Genomic DNA, 24,797 nt, shown 5'->3' with positions numbered 1-24,797 from the left:
TATAAAACGCCTACAACAGGAACATGTATGATTATTAAAGACACCGCTTTAACGCAAACTGTAGCCTTCCCTGAATAATTTTGCCCTCAGAATGGTAAAGTTACAACATCTATCAGCAGGGATAACCCTCATCCTTCGGACTAAACTGCTTCAATGAGAGATGCATGATATAGCTATTATCATATGGCGGATATTAGATTTTTTTACGATTTTATATAGATTTCTTTTATTAATATATATAGATTTTTTTATTTTTACCTTTAGATTACACTTAGATTCGCCATCGTCTAACACACATAAAATGAACCTTTACAAAACATTAATTTAATTATACTAAAAAAAAAAGTAATCTTTAGCAAATTGTAAAATATGCATTTTCAAACAGTATTATAATGTTGTAATTTCTAAATTCACTTGTAGTACTTACTGATTTTAGCTTTTAGTGTTTTACTTTTAATCTATTTCGACAAAACAGTATAGATTTTAAAATCAGCTATTTATTAGTTATTAGTCATAACATGAAAAAAAAATCAACTTATCTGTATTGGCCAGAATTTTACGCACCATCCATCTATAATTTTTAAGTTAACTTACAATTTTGAATGAAATACAAATATACTTCTACTTCACATTTCTCTGTGCTTGACAAAAGGCATTCTGGGATTGCTACATTATAATGCCTTAAAATACTCTCTAGGTAAGCAGCTCCCTAGGTTTTGGAACACAAAGCTAGACCTATGACCATTACCAGACAGGCAAGCACAGCACTATCTTGTCATATCTTATGTCAACCCTCTGCTCGCTTCTACTTAAAAACAGAAAGCTAATGAATCCTAGTGAAACCTGATTCAGTCTCTAGGTAGCTAAAACACGCGTCTCTTTCCTGCAGGTACATCCTTTGTCTTTGGTATGCAGATGTATTCTTTACTCTGAGAGGAATGAAGGGGAAACATGTCAATTGACTGGAGATGGATATTTCAGGAGTGCGGTACAGAGGACGCATGTAGACGGGTCGGGGTCCTCAAGGGAAAGGTGATGCACACGTGGAATTCAAAGTGAAATTCAGACACTAATTGACTCCTGATCCTTTTATAGAAGATTAATCAGGCAGGCAGTGGATCAATGGCTGTTGAAAATGCCAGCAAAGGAGAAGTCTTGCCATCAATGTAAATGAGCCAAGCACAGCGCCCTTCTCACATGCTCACCAGTGCCTGCCAAGACAAAAACACACATGCCTCCAGGGACAGTTCCCAGAGGAACACCTTCACCTAAACAAGTCGTTAAGAACTCAAGGAACTCAACACTCAAGGAAAACCACCTTCTGACCTCAGTTAAAAATATTACAACCATCTACCTGTTTATGAGATGACAGTGATGTCAATGTGTTTGTTTAAAATAAGGCAAGAATTTATATGTAAATGTTACTTAGTATGAATATTTCATTAGAAAGTTATAGGAATAGTTAGGAATAGTTAACTTTTATGTCAAATTTCTCACCCTCATGTCATTCCAAACCTGTATGACTTTTATCAATTTTATCAATTACATTTTTAAAGGATTTTTGACATAATATTATATATTGTAATATAGAATTGAATTATATATATATATATATATATATGAAATGACAAATAAAATGACAAATGCACAATAAACTACTAAAAATGAAATTACAAAACATTAATACTTTCATAATACTTTACTCCACATAATACACTGCTTTTAATACAGTAATACAATAAGCTTTTAATGAAGCAACTCACCGTTCCCTCATTACTAGTTCTAAAGTGACGTTTTCGAATTAGTAACAGAGGCTTGGGCTCAGCTGTTAATTGTGCTATTGCTCATATATACACTAAAAATAACAAATGCACAATAAAACTACAAAACTGAAATGAAAAGAAAAATGAAAAGAACAAATATGAAAAGAAAAACTGATTAAAAATATGAACCTATTTAATTTAATGGGATAGTTCTACTAACCCTTTAATTTCATGTAATTTTAAAACTATAGACATAAAAAAAACTAATGAAAATGACAAAAACTCACAACAAAATTACAAAAACTTTAAAATGAAAATAGTGCTGTCAATCAATAAAAAAAATAACTAATTAATCGCACATTCTTTCTGAAATTAATCGTGATTAATCACAGTTAATCCCACCTAACATTAAAGTTTTTAAATAAACTTTTATATTGCAATAATTTCACATTCAATCTTCAAATTAATGTACAAACAACATAAATACAGTATTTTTTAATATTTGTTTAATGGCATCTTTTTTACTGATTTCTCTATAAAAAATGTCCCCCTAATATTTAACCATTGACTATAACCATTCAACATTAAATTATAATTAAGAGCTATCAATTTGAACATTTATTAGACTTTAAAAACTTCTAATTTAAGTGAACTTAAAACAATCTTCACATAAACCCATTATAATAAATGTCATATTTAGCTAGGCTACCTGTGCCCTTCAGCAGAAATATACAGCAATTGAATAAAGCTATCAAACACTAAATTCTAAGCTAAATACAGATAAATCCTTAAAGCTATAAAAGTTATTGATTTCCTTTTTTTTCTTTTATTCTTGATGAACAGACATCACAGCAGCTGGTTATTAGGTTCGTTTGGCTGCTATTTCTTTAAGAGCTGCCGCTGCTGAACGTGATTCGGATCTGACACACATCGTATTTTCTCTCAACTCTCTTTACCTTTTCTGACCATTTCAAGTCTTAAAGTCTCTACTAATGAACTGACGAGTTGAATCGGGTGTGTTAGATTGCAATGTTCTAATGTTCTGTTATCTGTTCTGCAAACTATAAAAGGTACAGCTGTAATACAACCAGAGAGAAAGGCTGCATGGCTAGAAACTGTAAAAAACAAGTCAAATAATAGTATGTGAGAGAGTAGTAATATCATTGGATTGCTATTGGTCAGTGTTAGAGGAACTCAGCTTAGCCTGACAGTTAACCTGCTTTAGACCAGGTTAGTTTCCCAGCATAAGTTGCCACAGTGACTGAGGTTGATCTACAGTATGTTAAGTTTGCTTTATGGAACCAAATCCTTTGACAATGAGTCAGATAACTGAAATAAGCCTGGCTTATTTGGTAAACTTGTTTTATGAAACAGGCCTCGAGGCATTAAAAGTGATCATATTTTCTCCATTGCATCGTATTACATCGAATCGCATTATGTTGAATCGAATCGAATCGGAATCGGATCGCACTGCAACGTAATAGGGGTGAATCGGATCGCATCGCATCGGTAGCTGCTTCATATGTATCTTTAATGTATCGTATCGTTGGCTATGCATCGAGATGCGTATCGTATCGGCCTGAGTCATGAGATGCCCATCCCTAATGCACATGTTTTATGGCAGCTTTAATCGCCTTTTTGATAACTTCATGCCTTAACTGACCACGACATTGCATGCACGTAGTTTCTTTCACGCTTTGATATGAAATGATACAGGCTACAACGCGCGCCGGCGCCTTTGTGCGTGCAATTGAAGATCGCGCACTGCGAGCACAGTACAGTTTCTGCGCTTGAAGTAATGTGGAGCGCGCGTCTGAAACGTCTCCGGTTTGATGTGGTCATAAATACGTTCTGCGACTGAATAAATGCACTTCATGTAAAAAAAAAAGAGACAGAAGTAGCAGTTATGAGTGGGGTGGCCAACCGTAGGCTCCACCCCTGTGTTAACGGCGTTAAATAATTTTAACGCGTTAAACTGAAAAAATTAATCGCCTGCATTAACGCGCTAATTTTGACAGCACTAAATGAAAACAGAAAATATAAAAAACAGTTCAAAACATTAACAAAACTACAAGTATAATAGTACATTAATGATAAAATAACAAAATTACATTTTCCGGACCTCTGAACGTTGTCTAAGACTGCAACATGTACTTTGCGCTATCAATTGCTGCCACATGTGAAAATCATGTTTGTGTCGCTAGAAACACATGAATTCACATACTCGCGTAGGAGTTTCAGTCCTGAATATACTGAAGGTGTTTTTTTACTTGTTAGAGGAGTTTATGTTTAGCTAAGGGGCTTTATGTGTGATGACACACAACGTATAGATTCTGCAGAGAAGACCATTGAGTGGGACCTCCCGGGCATGTGATCTTGGAAAACACAGCCGCTCTCTCGATAAAACATGCCAACACTCTGTGCAGGTGCTTTGGGCCGCATTCAAAATTAATGGATGTGGCTTGACTCTGAATAAATCCTTTCATTGGTTCCTCTTCCAATCCGCAGAGCAACCAAAAAGATTTTAATTATTCACCATAATCTCTGTAAATGAACACTGAGCCACCTTTCAGCAGTGGGCTCACTTAATCTTTATTGTACCTCGAGTATAAAACAGGTAATTAAAATACAGGGAAATTTTCGTGTTCTGATAAATATTTCATAAGTGCAGCTTTGAATATTCCCACCAGCGCAGCATGAGCAGACTTCAAGCGAGGCGCCGTTTAGATGGTGGAAAATCAGATGCATATTTCAGGTGGGCACATCTTGGGGCATTCCTAGGGTTCAGAGAGGGGATATTGGGGGCGACTGATGGGTTCAGGCCTGTTGTGTCACTGCACAGCTGAATAGCTGACTAAAAACATTTGATGCACTAAATACATGCAAATAAAGATTAGGGCTATCAATTTTACACATTTATTTTTGTGTAGGACATATCGGAGCAGGCAGTCAGACTATATAGGGTAAGACGTTACAATCAAACCTGTAAACAGTAAAATAACTTTGAAATAAAATCAATTCATGATGCTGTAAGTCAAAGACAGAAAAAAATGTATTAAATAATACACATTTATGCTAAATACATGTATATGATACTAGCTATATATATCAAAATACAACAAACTTAAAAAACTTAAAATTAAAACCAAAAATATAAAAATAAAAAACTGATTCAAAATATTAATAAAACCTATACTCTAATACTCTCACTGACACTAAAACTACACTGATATGTAAAATTAAATATCAACATAGCATATCATTACATATGACTAAATATATAAATAGTTACATTCAAAATAGTTAATATTAATAATAATAATAATAATAATAATACAAATATTTTAAATGTGATTGTTTTAATAATTAAAAGTTAACTATATATATATATATATATATATATGTGCGTGTGTGTGTGTGTGTGTAAACATTAATTTAGTAAAGAAATGTAATATTTCTTCACTTATTTACTTGTCTGCCAAAAATGTTTTTCAAATTTTTAATTTGTGCACTTTTTCTCAGCATACTGGTTATTTGTAATTTAACTGACAGATCATGTAATGAAATGATTGACAGTAAGGATGCAAATCAATATTATTTTCATCATGATGTCATAAACAGAAGGGAACCACTGTGTTCTGCTCTTGCTGTTGTGTTCCTCTGTGCATCTATTTCCCTTAGCCTAATTCCAGAGCCACACTCCAGCTGATGTGTTCCAAAAGCAATTTCTCCTGTTACAATGAATCTCCAATGGCAGCAGAGCACACGGCAGCAGACGTGAGTCCTTCGACGCAGATGAGGCTCAGCTCCAGGTCGCTGCATCGGGCCGCAAACGGTCACGCACTCTGTTTGAAGCGCTAACGCAGATAGATGACCTTGTTCCACAGGAGACGAGATGTTCTTCAGTTTCACAATTGCACAATTCAGACAGAGAATGAGCCGGACAATCTTCCCTCCTTAAGACAGTTGACTTGAGTCACTCGCTCAGAAGGAAAGCAGCCTTAAGAATCGTCTTATTATCTCTTAATTATCTACGCTTTGATTTGCGGCACTACGGCAGACGGCACACAGCGAGGCCCAGGGGAGTTTTGAAACACCTCTAGCAAGCTGGTAAAAATTAATAATTGTTCTCAAAGGCTGAACCTCCCTCATATTATCTGAAGTATTTCATTTGCAGTCAATGTAAGAGAGGGAGTGTGTGAAAGATTAAAAGGAAAATGAGAATTGTGTTGAATATTCAGAAATGATGGAGTGTTTTGGCTCCCTTGAGCGAATTAGATTACGAATTAATTTCACCGTTTTGCAGCCGATGGCTAGGTTTAATTCTAAAGAAGAGGAAAAGAAGTGAGAGTTTATTGGTCTAACAATGGTTCTATAGTATCTGATTTATCTTTTGGAGTGCAGGTAATGACCTCTGTAATTTCTCAAGAGATATCTTTTGTAATCTACCTAATTTTTCATTGTTTTGCTATGTTGGTTGGAAGTGAGAACTAATTGTTCACAGGATAACCAACAGGCCAGATAAGACATGGGGAGACCAAATCTTGTTGTCAGAGTTTTCTTGCAGATGAGAATTTTATTTTTGAAAGACACATCCATTAAAGTCTTGGTTACAAAAAAAAATAAATAAAAATAAAAACCCTGCACGTTTCCACTGTCATACTAAGAGATACAGCTTATTTAACAGTGGGGCATGTTGCCACAGTAGAACCTGCTATTAAAACACCTATTATAGGCTTTCAGACTAAATTAAACCAGTAAAATATTCACAATGCACAAAACACAAGTTTGAAATTGTAACATAAAATTGTTGTAAACAAGAAATATTGTAATGAATAAAATTACAACACATAAAATGATAAACACCCCCAATAAAAACCTGAAATTATGTAGCTGACTCTTATTTTATCAGTACTAAAAGTACTAAAAGTAATAATAATAATTTGTATTATTAAAATAAATTATTATAAATTATTTATTATTTTATTTTATTCTGGATTGCTTAAAAAAACAAAAACACAACACTAATGATTTGGCCTGTAAAAAGTGTAGTGGTTTCAGAAAGCAAACATCAACACAAATAAAACTGTTTGTCCTATGTCCTGGCACCAAATTTGATCAAAAACACAGCCAATGACATGCAGCACTTAAAATAAAACACACAAACAACATGGGCCATGTATAATTTAGCCACCTAAATGAAATGCATTAAAATACTTTGCATGCAGAACCGGATCTTTAATATCCACCGAGTGACAGCAAAAACAGACTTCTGAAAGAAATCAATGACCTTTTATTTGAACAGCAGACAAAACCTGTAGTTAAAAATATCCTTAACTTCAATGATACGCTTTGTTCACATCTATTAACCGCACATGTTGCAAAATATAAGAATAATGTCACTCCTTTAGGTAAATAGCCTCTCCGAGCTTGTAGTGGAACATTTGTGGGCTATAAATGCTGCAGCAGTGTGGGCTGTTTTTCACTGGAGAGTCACTAGGTACTGGCAGGTTTGGTTTCATATTGCTGAGAGCAGAGAAAACAGCCCTGCTGCAAAAAATAACTGAAATCAAATCATGTTGTTCACTCATATTCCCCATTGAGACTCCTCCCGCAGCCAGCAGTTGCACAACAGACCGCTGGTAACAATCTGCTGGGCTGGAACAAGAGAAGACATTCAGTGCCAAAAAACACGGCCTCCTCCTGTCACTCTGACAGAAAACAGAGTCTGACCACACACAGGGCAAAGAGGTGGAGGATTTGACAATGGTCTCCCCGAGGCCTGTCAATCAACGGAGGTATAACCTTGTGGTATCTACACCTCTGGTTGCATTGGCGGAGGGTCAGAGGCGGTGATTGAGCGCGCTCAGAGCGCCACAGATGTGTCCGCTTTCTACAACAGCAATATTGTCTCCTGAATTGATCCAATACTAAAAATTGATGTTGACGGTACACTGCATGACAGAGCTGATCAGAGCGGCTTAATAATTAAAGCAATTAACCCTTAAATGCATGAATGTTTCGCCAATCATTATTACAAATTCGGGTCTTTAGCGATCCGGACCTATATATCCAGCACGGATGGATCTCTAACTGCTGCAATAGCAAAAAACTCTCTTGATATTTTAAGAACAATTACAGAAGAATAAAATAAAGCATATTTCGTTACCTTTTGAAACTTAAAAGGGTTCAATTTGAGCAGATGATTTTACCATCGCTGTCATCTTCAGAGCGCACTTCCACAGTATATTCAACATCTGCCTCACATTCACGATCTCAACCTATTCTCAAAACTATCATTTTCAATGACTTCATATTCAATATTTTGATCACTGGCAGCTTATTCACCACATCCAGCATCAAATGGCAGTGACATTTATATTTCATTGCGTATAGTAATTGCTCTGCAGTAAAGCCATTCAAACCAGTTAAATTTTCGCTGATGATATTCATTTGTTTTATGCCTGTGGTAATTATGAGTGAAACATCACGTCATCATTGTGTATCAAACAGTGCCACCTTAAGGGAAAAAAGATGCATTGCACATATTGAGTCATCAGATATTTAAATATAGTTGTGCAGGAAAAAATACTTACACATTTACATACCTCGGGTCTCTAGCGACCCTATACACTTTTTTTTACAAAAAATTAATCAGAAAACAAGCATTCTTTTATATTTTACTATTTTTTCTTGTTATATTGTTTATAATTAATAGATTGAGGAATACTAAGAAAGTTGATGTCTAACTTAAAAAAATGAAGGAGGGAGAGGGTAGAGAATGATGTCCCGGGTCGCTAAAGACCCGAGGTATGCATTTAAGGGTTAATATGGTCGTATTAGTAATAATACTACCAGTCATGTCAGCACAAGGCTTTTCATTGACAATTTATTGGTTTACTTTAAATTTGTTTAATCTTAAGAGTAGTCCAAAAAGTATTTGCACATTTAATTTACACTTCAAAATGCTTTAAATTACATTATATTACAAATTATTGCATTATGCTTTTTTAAGAAACACATTTCACAAAAAGATGTTTGCTAGCCCTAGTAAAAAAGTAATATATTTATTTCATACTAAATATAGTTAAAATCTATTAACATATTTACTGACATATCGCTGATATAAAAATAATAATTAAACTTTATTTGGAGTACCACTTTGCACAATGCACATTTCTTAAGCCTAAAATGTGTTTCAATGTCACTATTGAATGTAAGAGGAATGTAAGATCTTTGAATAATTTCAGTTTTTAAATGCAAGATATTTCAAGTGTACCAAAAGTATACTTGCAACAGTTTCCGCCATGTTTTCACACAAAATGAAACTACTCTGCGTTCTGTGCGCACGTGAGACTGTTACTTAAAACTGTGCTTTATGCTGGACAGTATTTATATATCGCGAGTTGTTCAAATCGCGGTAATCTAATATGGTTTTAATGATAATTAAAAGATGAAATGGTAATACTAACCATGGGGAATATTATCATGATTTATTGTCAAACCAGTAATCATTACATCCCTAAAAAGTTTCACTTCAGCACAATTAAATATACTTCAGTATATATTTAGTTGGACTTCAGCAAGCACGTGCCTATATCGTGCGCTATATCGAAAAAAAATTTATATCGTTATCGAAGAGGGTGTACCGTCGATAAATATCAATACCGTTTTATCGACCAGGCCTACTTTGAATAATATCGGCCTTTAAATGGTAGATATTCAAAGTGTACCTTAAGTATAGTTGCAATAGTTCCACTTTAGCACAATTAAATATACTTCAGTATATCTTAAGCTGGACTTCAGCACTACGTCCGCACAATTAAAGTGAATTAAGCACAAAATTAGTTGTTCCAATTTAGCAGACTTTAAGTACACCAGTTTAGTATACTAAAAGTACAATTGCAGGGTATTTTTATTAAGTACATAAATATGTAAATGTATTTGTATTATACTTAGTGTGAAACAAATGTATTTCTACTATTTATTTTTTAGTATATTTATATATTTATTTTATTTATTTAAATAATAATAAATAATAATACAACTAAAAAATATATATATTAAAGGGATAGCTTACCCAAAAAATTACAATTCTGTCATCATTTACTCACCCTCATGTCTGTAACGCTGAGTCAGAGGCGTGCGGATCCATTTGCAGCTTTTATTAGAATAACAGGCAGAGTAAAACAGGCAGTATTCAGTCAACAGCGTCACGTACAGCAGGGGAAATCCAAGAGAATAAACAGTGGCAGAGCGAGGGTCGGGGCAGGCGGCAGAGAATCACACTAGTAAGAACAGTCCGAGGTAATACACAAGAGACGACAAGATAGGGGATAAACGCTCAGAAATGTAGCCGGGGCAATACAAGACTTCGCAAACATAGAGAGTCTGAGCGCTGCTTAAATAGGGAAGCTAAGGGGGAACACCTGTGCCATAATCAGTCCCAGGTACGGGGTGTCTGGGAAATGTAGTCCATGAACGTTAGTACTCGGGAGAGGGTGCCCTCCGGAGGCCATCGGAGAGAGCCACAGAGGCCTGATTCGTGACAATGTCGTACTTACCCTTACCCTTTTGTGGAACATAAAAGAAGGTATTTGGAAGACTGTTGGTAAAAAAGCTGTTTTGATTACCAATGACTTTCATTGTATGAACAAAAAATACTGAGATGTTTCTCAATTTATCTTCTTTTATGTTCTATAGTTTATGTTAGGCCGTTGTAGCCTAAATGTTTGTAATAAATTTTATGTTTAATCAAATAAAATATTTCTTTCTAAAGCTGCAATTTGTAATGTCTACTTGATACTTTCTCATTTAACACAAAATGAATGAATGAATACAATAAAAAACTAAATAAAAATTCTAATTCTGAGAAAAATGGTGCATCATTATTTATTTGTAGTGTGATTTTAGTGTCCAAATGCTTTTTGGAGCCACCATATACATATTTCAACAATCTCTACACCATGTGAAAGTGCACAAGTGAAACTAGATCACTTTTGCAACTACAGTAAAAATATAGAATTCATAAAAATAGGCATAACAGGATGAATGATAAAAATCCCTGTTTTTTCTTCAGTTTATGGTGCATATTCTGCTTCTTTCTGAAGTCATGCAGAATTAAAATTGCCCATGACATCTATTGCATAACTAGAATTTACCGTAAAAATTACTTTGCACTAACCGAAAGCCAACCGGAATGCACAACGTCTTTGAGACACTTCCCTATAAAAGGCTTGCAAGTGTCTGACACAAAGTCATTTGAGCTGACGTCAGAGCGAGAGCAGGTCACACTCTGAGTGGTGACCCTTTCCTTCTCTGCTTCTCACCAACAGCAGTTCTCCAAATTACAGAGAAAACATCACGAATGAAACCAGCCGCACTGATATTTTCAGTCAGATCACACAGTGTCTACTGTCTATATTGAACAACCTATTCATTCTTTATCAAGGCAGATATAAATTCCAAACAACTAGGGTGTTTGGCAATAAATAAATAAATAAATATACTGCCTGACTCCTATAGTCATGAAAAAATGCACAAAAAGACAAGCATGTAGCATTTCTTCATGTACCACAAAAGACATGATTAAACAAATTGAAGGGGTGGATTTCAGACCACTACACATTCTTCCTAATACTCTGAGTATTTAATTAAGACTAATCTTGTAATCTTCTTGTGTAGTCTGGCATTTTGTATTGTAGACCGAGTCTGATCCTTTTTTTAATAATCGCTTCAGTTTGTGAAGTTGCTGGGAAATGGTTTGTAAAAACAAAAAGTGTCATTATTTCATCATTCTAGTGCCGTTTCCCAGCATTGTATGTTGTTTTTTCAAAGGAACACAAAACCTAAGCTTCAATAAGGACAAAAAATAAATTATGTACATTTTTTCTGACCAAAACATAACTAAAATATATGCTATATATGCAAATTAATATTGCAAAATGCACATTAAGGAGCAAGTAAATACAATTTCCAATCTTAAATACATTTTTTATATATTTTGTGTGTGTGTGTGTGTGTGTGTGTGGCTTCACAACAACTCTGTGACTGTTCTTGAATGGCCCAGCCAGAGCCCTGACTTAAACCCAATTGAGCATCTCTGGAGAGACCTAAAAATGGCTGTCCACCAACGTTTACCATCCAACCTGACAGAACTGGAGAGGATCTGCAAGGAGGAATGGCAGAGGATCCCCAAATCCAGGTGTGAAAAACTTGTTGCATCTTTCCCAAAAAGACTCATGGCTGTATTAGATCAAAAGGGTGCTTCTACTAAATACTGAGCAAAGGGTCTGAATACTTAGGACCATGTGATATTTCAGTTTTTCTTTTTTAATAAATCTGCAAAAATGTCAACGATTCTGTGTTTTTCTGTCAATATGGGGTGCTGTGTGTACATTAATGAGGAAAAAAATTAACTTAAATGATTTTAGCAAATGGCTGCAATATAACAAAGAGTGAAAAATTGAAGGGGGTCTGAATACTTTCCGTACCCACTGTATATATAAATATATTTTTATTTATTTTTATTTTACTTTATTCATTTTTATTTACTTTTTTTTTGTAGTGTGAAACAACATTAGGTTACACTTTATTTTGATAGTCCACTTTAGACATTCTGCTAACTATACGTAACTCTGCAACTACATTATCAACTAACTCTAATAAAAGTATTAGTAGATTGTTTGGTTAGTTTTATGGTTAGAAACTTGACATGTACTTGCAAAGTTACTTATAGTCAGTAGAATGTCTGTAGGGAGACCATCAAAATAAAGTGTTTGCAGATATTAAGCAGACAGTCTATTAATACTCTAATTACTAATGAAGATATTTTGAAGAATGTGAATAACCAAACAGTTGCCGGTAGCCATTGACTTCCATAGTATTTTGTTCCATACATCAACTTGACGGTGAATAAATGATGACAATTTTAATTTTTGGGGTGAACGATGACTTTAATTATCACTTATGATTTAAGAAGTAGCCTAGTGTTTAACCATAAAAATATGTGGGTGTTATCAGTACTCTTTAAATTACATGCAGCATAGACTTCACTTATATGCATCCAATCTGTGTCACAGGTCGCTGGTGACCCTGATCCTCGCTCAGCGGCTTAAGGTCAAACAGTTAAGCCGTTTGGATTACCCATCATGTCATGAAGTTTAAGCACATGGAATGAACAGGCTCTTAAATGATCTACGCCACCTGTGAAGGACCACGCTTCTTACCTCCACAAATCACAGCCATGTAATCCTGTCAACGCTGATAAACTCGCTAACAAACACCACTAACCCGATCAGAGCCAAGCTGTACTTAAACACCCGATGCTCACTTCTGATTGGCTGCTCAGGTTATTATCAATCTGCTAGCTCGCGCCGTGTGCCAACTGTGTCACTGTTGCTCATGAGATCAGGGCTGTTGTCGCATGATTGAGAATGTTCACATTGACGCATCGTGTTCTGGCAAAGCACCTGCAGTACGTAATGAAGAAAAGACTCGGGAAAAGCTTTCAGATACCTTTTGCTAAAGTCAGGTTTTGACCTATGCTGCAGTCTCTTTAGACACAAATGATCAAAACGAAACACAGCCAGTGAAAAAATGTACTGCAAAGCATGACACGGCTGTTTGAGCCAGATATCTGAATTTTCTTTTGAGGCATGCAATGGAAAATGTCCTTCAAGAGAGAGAGAGAAAGAGAGGAGTTTTTTTTTTTTTTTTTTTGGTTTAACTTAGAAAAATAATTTTACTGTCTACAGGCATTACTGTCATTCCTATTCTACGATTTATTTTCATGTCCACATCATATAAAGGTAATATAATGGATTAAATATTGAATTCACACTTTTAAAGGATGGAAATCATACTACTTAGTTTTCTTTTATCACAAATCACCACTAAGTGGACATACAGGGTGAATTTTAAATCATTTTACTACTTTGGTTTAAGCAGATGTTGGAAATGACATGGTTTTTGGTAGAAAAACAACAGCATTAACATTAGTTACAATTCTGTGATTTTTTTGGGGTGCCATTAGTTGGCAAAATTCAGAATGCTGAAAATTTTTGGCAAAAAAAGCCATAAAACATGAAAAAAGGAGAGAAAATATGTAAAAAAAAAAATATGAACAAACCACAACTCTAACAGATTGTGCAACAGAAATTTTGATGTGGGAAAAGGCTTAGAAAATTACCCAAGCCAAATCATATTTAATCTAAATAGAGACTGATGGTGCTTGTATTATTGTAATTTTTTTTAAAAGAAGGAAATCATACTACTTTGTTTTCTTTCATCACAGTTTCTCCACTAACTGAATACAAAGGGTGATTTTTAAATCATTTCACAACTTTGGTTTGAGCAGATGTTGGAAATCACATGGTTTTGGTGAGAAAACAACATCTGTGTTTTTTGGCCGATATTTTTTGGCATATTTTAAGCTGTTGATATTTGTTGGCAAAAAAAATGCTATAAAACATGAAAACAGGGAGAGAAAACATGCCCAAAAATTGGCATATATTTGGCAAACAGAACTGCAACTTATGATCTACCTACTGAGCTGACAAAATCTGTTCTAACCAACAAAATGATATTTTACTCATTTAAATTCACTTAACATTCACTCAAATGTGATAGATATCAATGAAGTCTATAAAATTACCATAGGATTTAAATATGCTACATCCTACAATCTCAAAGTTTCACTGTCCCCAACTAAAAATATCCTGAAAATGCCACAGTGGGACAAAATTAAGATGGCCACAAATAACTTTTAAACCTCTAGGGGGTCATGGCACTCCATATAGTGTAACCACAGAATAAAAAGTTCCTGGCATCCAAGCTGTCCTTCCAGGCAGAGTAAAGTCAGCCATTCTTGTACCATTGTCTTTCACTGTGAGAGTGTAAATTGATCCAAACACACAATACTGTCCAGAAAATACACTGACACTTCAAAGGGCCGGGCTCTCGGAGGCCAAAGAGCCATTTCATACCTAATCATGTCAGCCCTTAATCCGGGCTGGGCCTGTGCAGATAACACACTTTGAAGTAAGGAGGTCCACTGACGGGAAAACTCGCAAGTCTAAAAAAAGGATTCCTTCATTCAGGCTCATACGTGCTTATTCCGCTTTGCTTCATGGTTCAAGTTTGTCAGGCTCTGCAGTGTCATCATTCAAATGCTCCTTTTTCCTCCAATTCAAACTGTTCTAAACAAAACTGCAGTTTAATTTCAGACTTGTTTACACCAGGTATTACCATCAGTCATGGGTGATCTAATTACACTGGTCAGCCAATCTAACATGCTTCTCAAACGTGTCTCCTGTGACCACTTGTGATCGGATTATGTCGTAGGGGAAGGTCTTTCATTTCATGACTACATACATCATTTATGTCAGTATGTAATTGGTTTTTAAAAGAAATGTATACATGAATTCAGCAAGGATGCATTAAATTGATCAAAAGTAACTGTAAACACATTTACATTGATAAAAAAAAAAAAAAAAATGCTGTGGTTTTGAACTTTCTATAATCAAAGAAACCTGAAAAAAAAAAACGTATGACAGTTTCCACAAAAATATTAAGCAGCACATCTGTTTTCAACATTAACAAGACATTTTTCTTGAACACCAAATAAGAATTCTTAAGGATTCTGAAAGATTTCTGAAGGATCATGTGACATTGAAGACTGGAGTAATGCCTGCTGAAATTCAGCTTCACCATCACAGGAATAAATTATATTTAAAAATATATTTAAATATATTAAATTATACAACAGTTCTAATAATATTTCACAATATCACTGTTTGTACTGTATTTTTAGCAAATAAATGTAGGCTCTTTGAGCATAAGAGACTTTCAAAAATATAATAAAATCCTACGAGCTCCCAAAACATTTGAATTGCATTGTATATACATTTTTTTGGTGTAAACAGATTTTTAGGATGTGATAAAGGTTTTAATTTGGATCAAACTGTGACACAGTATATCCCAGTTACCCTGATTTAAGTGTTTTTCCGTTTCTGATCAGATCATTGAAGCTGGAAGATTAATACGAGGTAGAAACGACGGCTAATAAATGTTTCAATCTTTATGAGCCAGACGTACCATCATTTTAAACTAATTTTCAGTTGAAAACTTCGGCAGTAAACATCTAGTAAATAGCTGAAAGGTTGATAAACTCCAGGCATAATTTTCTAAATACACATTAATGATGTTTAATATGCAGATTGTGTGGTTAAATCAGAGGAGAGTTGAGTCTCCATTAAAATCAATGAGACCATCTGCAACCCATCAGCGATTTTACACCCTCTAATGTGGTTCAAACTGAACTGTGGCTCTGGACATTCAGACTTCCAACACCAGAGAATCAATAAAAGACAGTCGTGCCGTGAAGGATTGCACAGATAGCATCTGTGACAAACTCTTGCTCGGATTCCAGCTGTGAACTGCTTTCCAGCACTTAATACAGTACCACAAATATATGCGTGCTATACTGAACCTCATAGATAGCACATAAATAGTACGAGCAGTGCAGCCGAGGAGTTTGATAAGCCTTTAATGTCTTCTAAGACTAAATATCTCAGGTGAAGTTAATGTAGCGAACAGGGTATCTGTAAAGCAAAGTGAATGGGGCCAGATTTCAAGGGCTTACCCTCTAATTCTCAAGGTTAACATAGGCGTTCTCCTGTTATTTGGACCACATTAATCATTATATGAGTTGTGAGCTATATTAGGAGAATCATTGTGTGCTTGACCATATTCGCAGGGGTATAAAGCAGATTTTTTTATTCTCTTTATGAATAAGAGCGGCAAATACAACTATTGGATTAACGTTGGATTAAGTTTTGTGAGAATCACATAAAAGGCCAGAATATTTATGTATAGTAATAATGGTTGAAAATATTTTGAAGTTATTTATATATTACAGATTCAGCACAAATGTCTGTGGATTATGAGCATTTATAGGCATGGTGTTTGGGTGTGCACATACGTTTGGCCATATTAGAAGCACATTAGTGGGTATAAAATCTCCGGTGGATTGCAGATGGTACCATTAATTTTAATGAACACTCGCTCTCTTCTGATTAAGCCTCAAAATTTGCATATTAAACATCCATAATATATACAGTATTTACATACAGACAGATAGTTTAACACCTGAATACATCAAAGTTTTTAACAAATCAATTGTGTCAATGCTTCAGTGGCTCACTCATAAATAAAGCCAACTGTAGTATCCCTGAATGAATCTGTGTTGTTGAATGAATCGGTTGATTCATTTGTCACCAGCTATTGTTGTATCATTTTTAATTGCATCATTTTAAAAAGTCACTGAAAAAATCCACCACTAAAACACAGGCCATCTAAAATGCACCTGTCAATGAACATACAGTATATAACTAGTTCTAGTAGAGTTGTTTACTTACTTTTTATACTAGCCTTCCCATTAACGCCATTATTTGTTCATTCAGACTAGGGTAACCACCTGGCTATAGATCTGTTGCAGGACAGTAGATGTGATTTTGTGGGACAATGTGGGACACATGTTAGACAGATACATTTACTACTGTTATGCTACACTCTAAAAAATGCTGAAAATGTTTAACCCAACTTTCTGGGTAGTAACCCAAATGCTGGGTCAAAAGAACCCAATCGCTGGGTTTGTCCATATTTTACCCAGTGCTGGTTTGTATTTAACCCAGCATTTTTAAGAGTGTAAATACTGATTTACATTCGTTGGCATATGCTCCGATTTATGTTTCTGCTGGTGGATGCCCACACTCCATAAAGGTTGCACTTCTGGCAACATTAAATTCAGGAGAGAAGATAAGGTTTGAGTGCACACATTGACCGATAGAGAGCGCTTCCGTTTTGTGTGAGAGTGAAGAGAATCCACCTGCGAGTGGAGAGATTTGTACTTGTGCATTTGATGCACTTTTGCATATAATGTGCTCTGGACATCTACCATTAAAATACCTCCACAGAAGCCGCCTCAAACGTATTATTAAAATGAGAAGAAAGTCGGGTCTGAAAGCTGCAATCGATTTTTTAATTTGTTAAACAAATGGAGAATATTGTGTTTTTCCATGCGTGCTACTCGACCATTTCCATATGTGGTACTCGAGCACTTAATGAGGTCCGCACTTATTCCTTTGCGCCGTCCACGCAGTCGTCATCAACGGAAAAACACTTCTCTATGATTGCGTTGGTTGGTTATTTTCACAGATAGAACATGACGGCTGAGCAAATGGGGTTTTCAATGACAATCACTGTTTTTATTACATTTCTGTATTTAAATAATACAGAGATCATTGAAATGCGGGACACAGCTTACATCTTGCGGGACGTGGGACAAAGCTCCCAATTTCAGGACTGTGGTCACCCTAATTCATACTGATTTGCGAACGCAAATACGCATGAACAAAAGAGGCGGGATTTATCTCATGAACCAATCACAGCCGAACATAACCAGGCATATCCAATCATATCGCGATGGAGGCTTTGCCTCCTCTCATGTGACTTTCCTCCACTCATTCTCAATCACCCCCCATCAAAGTCACCGCATGCTTTAGGCGGACTGTTAAAACTCAGGGGAGGCAAGAGAGACGTGGACTCCCGCTGTAACTTTACCTGCTGGTGTCACTGTTGGACAATGTATCTTTAGAAAACAAGTGATTTATACACTTTTTTAAGTTATATTTTGTAATATTTGTGTCGTTTTATTTGTGTACTACAAATGTTTTTCTCAAGCAGTATTTTGAGGAGGCACTGCCTCCCTTGCCTCCTCAGAGGAAACGCCCCTGAAACATATGTATGAGCTCTATTTGTAATGTGTTGAATAGGGCTGGGATAATAAATCGATGCATCGCAAATCGAGAAATGATTCTGCATCGATTCTGAGATCTTCCGAAGGCTTCGCGATTCTCTCTTGAATCAATTCTGAGCTTAGTTTTTAACAGCAGATGGCACTGCGTGCTTTAGAAATAGCCGTTTTCTGCTTACTTCCAGTTCCTTACACACGCACCACTTGAACCTAAAATAATCATTCATAAAGTTCGAAAAGGTTGAAGCGAATTACAAGGATGTTCACAATGGGCTGTGTTTACATTAATCTCGAATCATAAAAGCCGATGTGCAAGTACATTTAACCACTTACATTACTCAACCGAACGCACAAGCGCTCTTCTTCGTAAGCATTTGAGTGTGCAGTTAAAAACTAGCCTAGAGCGCCATCTGCTGTTAAAAACTAAGCTCAGAATCGATTCGAGAGAGAATCACGATGCATTCCGAAAATCTCACAATCGATCCACGAATCGCGATGCATCGATTTATTGTCCCAGCCCTGGTGTTGAAGAATGAATGGTGTCAGTAGGTTTGTCAGAGTCAAACACATCAACCGCAGAGAAAAGTGAGTGAAAACTTAACAGAGTTGCAAATACGTCCTGAAGGGCTAAAGTGTTACAGAGCAGATGAATGAATAGCAAAGGCTTTTCAGGAAATAACAACACGGCAAGGCTTATTCACAAATATTATAAAACATCAGTCCCACTGGAAGCTTGAAGAAAGGCAATGAATTGCACGGAAATTTACGTGAGTGGTCCATGTAATAACCTTAACCCAGAAAAAAAAAAACACCAAAAGCATGCTGTCTGAGGCCTGACAGCGCGCACGTAAAGATTCGCTTTACAGAAGAGGTAAATATTTCAACAGAGCCACCTCATGTGCCATCCTCTGGCAATCTGTAATAGATAAAGCATTTCATTTCACCAGGCCGCTTTTAAAAAATAGGAAATGATACTACAGCAAATAATGCTTTTTCCAGAGTGTTGTGATTACACTTGAAATTTAAAAAAAAAAAAAAGACAGTGCAATCTGCACAAGGAATAATGCATTTTTCTTTCCCCTTTGAGACCAGCCTTACAATTCCAGCCTGTCTGTAATCATGAGAAATCATTACTCTCTGCTAAGATCAATGCCAGAGAGAAACCCGTCTGCCGCTGTGGCGTGCGGCACCCGGCCATCGATTCTCTCTTGAATCAATTCTGAGCTTAGTTTTTAACAGCAGATGGCACTGCGTGCTTTAGAAATAGCCGTTTTCTGCTTACTTCCAGTTCCTTACACACGCACCACTTGAACCTAAAATAATCATTCATAAAGTTCGAAAAGGTTGAAGCGAATTACAAGGATGTTCACAATGGGCTGTGTTTACATTAATCTCGAATCATAAAAGCCGATGTGCAAGTACATTTAACCACTTACATTACTCAACCGAACGCACAAGCGCTCTTCTTCGTAAGCATTTGAGTGTGCAGTTAAAAACTAGCCTAGAGCGCCATCTGCTGTTAAAAACTAAGCTCAGAATCGATTCGAGAGAGAATCACGATGCATTCCGAAAATCTCACAATCGATCCACGAATCGCGATGCATCGATTTATTGTCCCAGCCCTGGTGTTGAAGAATGAATGGTGTCAGTAGGTTTGTCAGAGTCAAACACATCAACCGCAGAGAAAAGTGAGTGAAAACTTAACAGAGTTGCAAATACGTCCTGAAGGGCTAAAGTGTTACAGAGCAGATGAATGAATAGCAAAGGCTTTTCAGGAAATAACAACACGGCAAGGCTTATTCACAAATATTATAAAACATCAGTCCCACTGGAAGCTTGAAGAAAGGCAATGAATTGCACGGAAATTTACGTGAGTGGTCCATGTAATAACCTTAACCCAGAAAAAAAAAAACACCAAAAGCATGCTGTCTGAGGCCTGACAGCGCGCACGTAAAGATTCGCTTTACAGAAGAGGTAAATATTTCAACAGAGCCACCTCATGTGCCATCCTCTGGCAATCTGTAATAGATAAAGCATTTCATTTCACCAGGCCGCTTTTAAAAAATAGGAAATGATACTACAGCAAATAATGCTTTTTCCAGAGTGTTGTGATTACACTTGAAATTTAAAAAAAAAAAAAAAAAGACAGTGCAATCTGCACAAGGAATAATGCATTTTTCTTTCCCCTTTGAGACCAGCCTTACAATTCCAGCCTGTCTGTAATCATGAGAAATCATTACTCTCTGCTAAGATCAATGCCAGAGAGAAACCCGTCTGCCGCTGTGGCGTGCGGCACCCGGCCATTTTGAAACAACCTAGGGGTAGCACTTGCTGCCTGAATATAAATAGAGCAACCTCAAGAATCGTTAGACCTCCAGACCTTTAGTGGTCATGCAAAATTCAAACCGTCAAGATGGAAAAAGAAAGATATGCTGAGACTTTTCCCCCTCTGGCAATAATGTTACTTTCAACTTTCATCACCTTTTAAGATCTGCCATCAAAAACCGACCCCCTTTTTCCCCCCTCTCCACATCTCCAGACTTGCTTCTCAAGAGTTACAAGGGGAGAAAAATACAGCAATTAGTGGAGATCCGGGGCAGGACCAGAGACTGCAGAGCTGGGACGATTAAGCTGCGGGAGTTTGGGAGTGGGCGGAGGGGCTCCGGTTGAAACTTTTCTGGGTTTAAATTGAAATTAGATTGATATATTTCATTCCCCTGTCATGCCAACAAAGTAAGATGCCATCGCTGGTGCAATTTCCGCTCAGATGCTTTGATTGCCGCCCGTGTCAGGCCATCTTTCAAAGAGCTTTCTCTTGATGGACTTCCTCGACTGAAGTCTGTCTTTAGGAAAGAAAAAAAAAACGATTCATGAACCGCGCAGAGACCGCTTGAAGGTCTGCTCTAGTTTCTTCAATCATTCTGGTGGTGCATTCTAACAAGTGCAGTGTGTACTCTTACACGCTTAAATAAAAAAAACAACTAACGCCCAATATGCTGCCTCGGGTTCAAAAGAACACAAAATTCAATCTAGCAACAGAAAATATCATTGTGTACACACCCTCAAGTCATTTCAAACCCACATGAGAGGTCATGAGAAAGGTAGCCATGTCAGATTTGTGAATGAATTACTCTTTTGAATTAATTCGTTGATCCAGATCACAAAGATGATCGGAATGATTCTTTTACAAATCTGACTTGGTTAACAGCTCACTGGAGAAGATTATCAATAAATAATGACTTAATTTTTATGTCTTCTGTATCATATGGCTTCAGGAGACTAGCGCACAAGATTTATGGGTCACTTTTATGGTGCTTTTGCAAGTTTGAAAGCTCCAGAAGCCATTCATTGTAACTGCGTGGACTACAATACTATTCATATACACTAGTCAAAATGTTAAATTTCTGTTTTTGTGTTCCACAGAACAAAAAAGTGTTTGGAAGAACGTGGGGGTGAGTAAACAATGACAATTTTCATTTTAAAAGCAGCTTAAAAGTCTTGATTAAGAAGGTAGAAAAAAATAATAGAAAACAACAGAAACACATCCGGAGCACTTTTAAAGCAATTCATTATGCGTCCCAAAAAGCATAAAGTTTGAAAAAACACATGCAGAGGAGGACAGCACTAGTTATTAAAATGCCTCTGGGGACTCTGGTTTCCAATATTTGAGACGTTTTTTTTTTTTTGCCTGGGAGTGCATTGTTATTTTTGATAAATAGTACTATGAGAAAGCTTCTGACAGAGGGGAAATATTACACAAAGAAACAAATCAATGCATTCAAGTGCAAAATAATCAGAATTTCTTGAAAATGTGCTGGGGGGTAATTGCGGTGGAAACAGTATGCAACCTTCAGTGTTAAATGAGCCTTGAAGATCCAAATGTCAGCTGCACCATCTGACAGTGCCGAATGAGATCACTAGCTATTAGAAAACCAGCAGAGGTGAGGGGCTGATGTATGCTTGGAATAAAAAAAAAGCGGGTCCATTTTTTAAAAACAATATTGAAACTGAATGATTTTTATGGTACTAGGTTATCTGTATGTGGACGAATGCTGCACTAAAATGCTTTTGACAGTGTTTCCTGCAGTGCTACTGTATTTACAGTGCAGTGGCAAAAGAAATGACACTTGAGCTAAGTTGTGAGTTTTAGCTTGCAGTTTGAATTGACTGTGATGAAGGAGAAAGACCAGGTGCTGTAAAATAACAACAACAAATTATTCTATTGGCTCATTTGCACTGGTTTAACGCAACAATCGGTTCGTTTAAATGAATCTGTTACGACTAAAAGAAGCAGCTCTGAACATACGTGTTATCAGTCTGAATCCGCATTACAGCTTACTGAGAACAGAAGAATCATATGTTTAGAAGATTATCATTGTTTAAATGGATAAACAGAAAGTTTTGGGGTTGGCAAAATTTTTTAAATGCTTTCAAAATATTATTACATTTTAAACTATAACTTCTACAACATACAGAAATCATTCTGATATGCTAACAAATGTTCAAAACAGTTATGCTGCTTAATGTTTGTGTATTTTTTTTCTCCAGGATTCTTTGATGAATAGAAAATTCAAAAGAACAGCTTTATTTAAAAAAATCAAAACATTTTGAAACATTATAAACATCCTTACTTTCACTTCAATCAATTTAATGCATCCTTGCTGAATAAAAGTACTAATTTCTCTAAAAAATAAATAAACTGACAACAAACCTTTGAATGATACTTTAGTGTTATCGGTTTGAATTATTCAGTAAAATGAATCATTAGTACACCATTACAAGGGTGCATAAAGACAAGCCAGGTTACATGAGGTGAATCTGAACAGACTGTGTGTGAAAATTACCTATAGAAATTCCTTTAAAACAGTCATTGTATAATTCACAAACTCAGCATGCATGCTTTCAAGTGTCAAAACAGTTCATTCAAATGAAAACAACAGGGCGTATGAAATACCCAGCACTCAGACAGGTGCTAGCTTTGCAAGCTGATGGAATGTGTGAGGATGTGAAGTTCATGTCACTTCACTTCTCTGTTTCCTCACTTCTGCATAGACATTGACATTCTGTTTACAAGCTTCCAACAGTGGTTCACATCACACTGAGTCGTGTCACACTTTTCTTCCCAACCAGTATGCTGAGAGAAAGACTTTTGGGGTGAAGATTATGTAGTGGATTGTATTAGACTGATAAAAACCTACAAACTGAAACAAAGGGCCAGGACTGTGCTTTCTCTGCCTCTTTGCTGTTGGTTGATTTAACTGAGTGTTTAGGAATGTGGTGTTCAGGAACGCTGTTTGGGGGCGGAATGCACCTGTGTGCTGATGAAGGTAGAACAGGGACATTTTTCCAGACGTGGCAGACAACCACAGCTGCCTTCCAGATGTTTATACATCTGATTACTGCATAAATGAAGTATCTGCTCCAATTAACCACAGTTTGCCTACGTCATTTGTAGTTTTTTTTATAGCTTTTTTCATCACCCCCATGTGCACTTTCTCCTCCTGACCCTGTCTGCCTATGTCGTTCTGCCTTTTTCTGCATGTATACAGGAGCAGCAATTGAACTGAACGTATTAAAAGAAATAGTGTGATCGAAAATGAAAATTGTGTGGTTATTTTACCCATGGAACACTAAAGAACATCACCAATCATATCTTTAAATTCACGACTGTCAAGCTTATAAAAGCAACATAAAAGTACCATAAAATATGGCTCACAAACAAATTATTCTAATATGTCAGTTCTTTTAAATTAATTGCATAAAAAAACTTCAAAAATCAGTCTTAAACATATAGATTTGAATCAATGTACATGATTCTTATGAGCGAGATCTTTTAAATCAATTGGTTAAAAGAGCCAAAAATCAGCCTTGAGTCCTACTGTTAATATATCAAAACTTAACTTTTGATTAGTAATATGCATTGCTAAGGACATCATTTGGATAACTTTAAAGGCGATTTTCTCAATATTTGGTTCCCTTTCATGGGAACCTCCTGCCCTGCGTATGATGAGCTTTTGGAAATTATGGATCGTGCCCCGGCGAGGCTTTACTTGCAGTGAAGCGGGTTAAGAAAGTGACGTCGCGAAATATCTAGATGAATGTTATTTTTCTAGCCATAACCCTCCAGCTCAGCTGAGCCTTCCTTTCTTCCTGTTTTTCATATAAAGATTGAGAAGGAATGGAAGAGGCCGTTTTTTCCTCACGCATCCATCGATTAC

At 36.2% G+C, this 24,797-nt stretch overlaps 1 protein-coding gene across 2 annotated transcripts in view; it reads right to left on the bottom strand.

Annotated features, from left to right (window-relative positions):
* fibcd1a (fibrinogen C domain containing 1a) overlaps positions 1–24,797 on the bottom strand; it is a 121,864-nt gene that overhangs the window by 36,601 nt on the left and 60,466 nt on the right. The gene's annotated exons all lie outside the window — the stretch shown is intronic.

This window comes from Sinocyclocheilus anshuiensis, unplaced genomic scaffold (assembly GCF_001515605.1).
Source record: "Sinocyclocheilus anshuiensis isolate Anshui unplaced genomic scaffold, SAMN03320099.WGS_v1.1 scaffold363, whole genome shotgun sequence".
In the NCBI taxonomy this organism is placed as follows: domain Eukaryota; kingdom Metazoa; phylum Chordata; class Actinopteri; order Cypriniformes; family Cyprinidae; genus Sinocyclocheilus; species Sinocyclocheilus anshuiensis.
Note: the sequence above shows the minus strand (reverse complement) of the source record. Positions and strands in the feature narration are given on the sequence as shown.